Below are 4,533 nucleotides of genomic sequence, written 5' to 3' on the forward strand. Positions count from 1 at the left end.
CTCTACTACTTAGTTTATGGCAACCTTTATTTTGTTTTTACTCTATTCAGTAAATTCAGCTTATTCAGAAGCCACATATAATTAAAAGATTATAGAATTGGATTTCTCTGTCTAAATTGTCTACTTAACATATTTCCCCAAAATTAATTAATATTACTACAAAGGACTATATTTTCTTGTTCTCCTAACTAATGTATTGCATATATGATCAAAATATGCCATATTTTATTTAATGATTCATCTATAGGTGTGCACAGGTTATTTCCTTATCTTCTCTACTATTTCCTTATCTTCTCTACTGTGAATAGTGGTACAATGAACATGAGAGGGTATTTTGGGGGGGGCACACTTTAGTGGGCCTCAGGGGATCTGCATCCAGGAATCATTCCTGGAGGATTTGGGGGATTATATAGGATGACAGGTATTGAACCCAGGTTGGCTAAATGAAAGGCAAGTATTCACTGTGCTCTCTCTGTCACAGAATATGAGAGTTTTGATGCCACATTTAGAACTTAGCTAACATAGAGCTATAGGGGTAACGTGGCCAGAGTTGGTCCATTGGCAGTTACAGGATGAACATCTAGGAACAAGTTTGTATGCATATTATCCAATACAAATGAGGGCAAATTTTTTTCACATATATTTAAAGTGGAGATAATTAATTATTTTAGGGAGTGTAAGGAGTCATACTATTGGTGCTCAGGAGATGATGCAATGCTAAAAGAATCAAATCCAGGATTCCTGCCCACAAGCATGAGTTCCTTATCTGTTAGCACTTTCCAAGGAGCCTTCTTTGGTTTAGTTTTTTTATATATATAAATCTTTAAGCATCATGATTACAAGCATGTTCATAGGTTTTAGTCGTAGACAGAATAACCCCCCTTCACCAGTGCAACATGAGTTCCACAATTTTTACAAAGTCACATTTTGTTCATGAATATATGTATAACTGTTGTGTTAGCAAGACAGATCTGATGGAGGGTTATCTCATCTGGCCATGTTGCTGACATCACCCTCTGAATATGTTGATTCTTTGAGTACCCACTACACAGATATTATTTCTAAGGCCATTCAAGGTTAAAAGTATGATTATTGATTCATTCAGACCTTTATGTCCTTTATGCTAGTCCAAAATCCCTTGTCTCCATGATTGGATCTCAAATGAGATTTTCTTCACTTTAAAAAAAAACAGTTATTATATTTTCCATGATTAAAAAAGTAAATCATTTAAAGTTAACACCAAATTTTAATGGTCAAAATAACACATACAATGAATTGAAAGGCAAAGGCCAACTTAAAGATTAGCTGATTCCTAAGAGGAAAATTTTACATGCCAGAATGATTAGAATGCTTAGTCTATGAACATTAATTGAGCAGATATCTCTGTGCTATAAATATTTTAAGTAAGTCAACATCCTATTATCTTAAAATTTTGATTGGGAGAAAATATAAATTTACAATCAAGCAACAGATACATTCTTTTCTATTCACACACATTGGTAGTAACTGAGCATCAATTTCTTTAAATAGTACCAATAATGTTTGAGCCTAAATAGTGGTGTGCTAAAAACTCACTCATATTTTGCTTAAAAGGCTGTATTGTTAGACTTTCAGAAAAATTTACAATCTTAAACAAAGCCAAAGTTAAAATTAATCATATTTAAGGAATTATATTATAAGTAATGGACATGAATGGACATGAATGCTTGAAAGTGATTATGTCCTAGTGGTTTTATCACATTTTACCATACTAATATTTTTTTTTTTGGTTTTTGGGTCACACCTGGCAGGCTCAGGGGTTACTCCTGGCTCTATGCTCAGAAATCGCTCCTGGCAGGTTTAGGGGACCATATGGAATGCCAGGATTCGAACCACTGACCTACTGCATGCAAGGCAAACGCCTTACCTCCATGCTGTCTCTCCGGCTCCAATGTTCTTAAGATTATATTCAGGGTATCTACAAGGCAGCAGACTCAAAAAGAGTGTGCACCTCTTTTGAGCTTCTCATTCAATGTGAAATCAGACATGGCGGTAGTAATTGGCAATGGATTCAGCAAATGCTTTAGTCAAGGGTGATTTACTGTTGTGTTGATCATGTAGACATGGGTTCAGTAAAATTTTTCTGTAAAAGATAAGATAGTAAGTTTATATAAATAGTCAGTATGACATTGTGAGACATCTAGTTTTGTCACATTATTCACCATCACTATGACAATAAGAAAGTAGACAAAAATGATGCATAAATGAACAGCATAGCACTATCTAGTTGAAATCTTAGTTATGAAAATGGACCACCAGATTTGGTCCAAGAGCTGTAATTTGTCAATCATATTTCAAGACTTAACAAAATGATGGAGAAAGCAGTTGTGTTTAGCAAGTTTAAAAGCATTTCATAACATGTCACCATTGTATTGAGGGCTTCCACAAAATTCTTATTGAAAATTGTAGCTCTAATATACAAGATAGCTTTCATTTTTATCCTACTTGTCAAAATAGGAATAGCATAGACATTGAAATCATAGCATGTTTTTAAAAACTGGAAGAGTCTAAAATATTCAGTGTGATTAGGTTAGGGATCAGATATTAAAATTGGCTGAAATAAAATAGCTTAAATTTTTGACTCTATTTTTTAATTTAGGAAAAGCTTTGAGAGGGTCATATTTGAAAGTATTCAAGATAATTCTTTTTGTGCTTAAGGGACTGTCAGGTGTTGAGATTCAACCTGGTTGCAAGGCAAATGCCTTATACTCAGTATCATCTCTCTAATGTATCTCTGTTTTTTCATTTGTACTTTTCACCATTTTTGTTTTCTATTTGTTGTTGTGTTGGTAGTAATGATGGTGGTCAAGGCCTTGATGTGGGAGGAATATATATAGAAAATATATAAAGCAAAAATGCTATAGAAATTGTATTTCTCTCTGATTGGCAAGAACACACCAGATAACATTGAAAGGTATGAGTTTTGGCATCAAACCCAAGACATCACACATGCTTGTGTTTGCTCCATCATCTGAGTTATGTCCTCAGTCTCTTTCTTAGTTTAAACTATAGGATTTAGAACACTTATTTTTAGTACTTGTTATGGTAATGGTAATATATAAATTATGATTAATTATAAATTAATTGTAAATTAATCATAAATTAAATATAAATTATATAATTATGCTTTGAAATAAAGTTATAAGAAAACATCAGTCTTTTTTTAAATAAATCTTTATTTAAGCATCATGATTACAAGCATGTTTGTAGTTAGTTGGGTTTCATTCATAAACAGAATACCCCCCTTCATCAGTGCAACATTCCTACCACCATCCCCCATCCCCCACCCCTGCCTGTATTTGCCACAGGCATTCTACTTTTCTCATGCTTTAACATTGTCATGCTAGTTTTTTGTGGTGAGTTTCAAACTGTGAACTGGTCCTTCCAGTCCTTCCAGCCCTTAACTCTATTGTCTCTGGGCCTTATTGCAATAATGTCTTTAATTTTTTCATAAAACACATAGATGAGAAAGACTTTTCAGTGTCTATCTCTCTCCCTCTGACTTATTTTACTCAACATAATAGATTTCATGTACATTCACATGTAGGAAAATTTCATGACTTCATCTCCATTGTGTATATGTACCACAGTTTCTTAAGCCATTCATCTGTTGCAGGGCATCTTGGTTGTTTCCAGAGTCTGGCTATTGTCACAATCAAGCTGTATTTAAGCATAGGAAATTTATTCATATAAAGGTCAAGAAGTCTAGGATATGAAACAAGTGTTAACAATGATAGCATCTGCTATTCTCACTTCTTGCCATTCCACCCTCTAGTAGATATAGATTCTTTCTTAGATGGATAGAAATAATGGCAGCATTCTGGATCACAAAGCATCATCAGAAGATAAAAAATGATCAGAAAAGAGAAGCACTTCTCCAGGAACCATCTAATAAATTTCTTCTTGATGTCTATTGACACAAATTGAGTTATATGGTAATTTTGAATTTTTTTTAGCTTTAGGGACACACCCAGTGCTAGTCAGGGCTAATACATGGCTCTGTACTCAAAGATTACTCCTGGAAGGGTCTGAGAACCATAGGGAGTGCCCAGGACCAATTTGGGCTAGTTAGGTGCAAGGCAACCTGCTGTACTATTGCTCTAGCCCTCATATGAAAATTATATTTATATTTAAATGTGGAATACTTCAGCAATTTGCACGTATTCTTTGCACAAGGGCCATATTCTATGTATCTTTCCAATTTGAATATATGTGCTGTTGAAGTGTGCACCATATGGCAATTTAAACAAATCCTGGCAATGCCAATAGGCTTACCCATAGCCTGACAGTTTGAACAGTTACCATCCTCTATATCATGTGAATGAGTGGAGCAAGAACATGAGTGAAGGAGTTAGGGCATGCATACAAAAGAAAAAAGGAGAGGTAACTAAAAAAGGCTCCAAAAATATCCACTGTTGTTGAAGTTCCATGAACTGTTCTGTCAGCTCTACATAACTGGCATCTCAATTGAAAAGTCATTTGAACCTTTACTGG

The 4,533-nt window shown here is 34.4% G+C and overlaps 1 pseudogene; it reads right to left on the minus strand.

Annotated features, from left to right (window-relative positions):
• Positions 1-4,169: 4,169 nt before the first annotated feature.
• LOC126009909 (uncharacterized) lies at positions 4,170-4,270 on the minus strand (annotated as a pseudogene).
• Positions 4,271-4,533: the final 263 nt, after the last annotated feature.

The sequence above is a fragment of the Suncus etruscus genome, chromosome 5 (genome assembly GCF_024139225.1).
Source record: "Suncus etruscus isolate mSunEtr1 chromosome 5, mSunEtr1.pri.cur, whole genome shotgun sequence".
NCBI lineage: Eukaryota > Metazoa > Chordata > Mammalia > Eulipotyphla > Soricidae > Suncus > Suncus etruscus.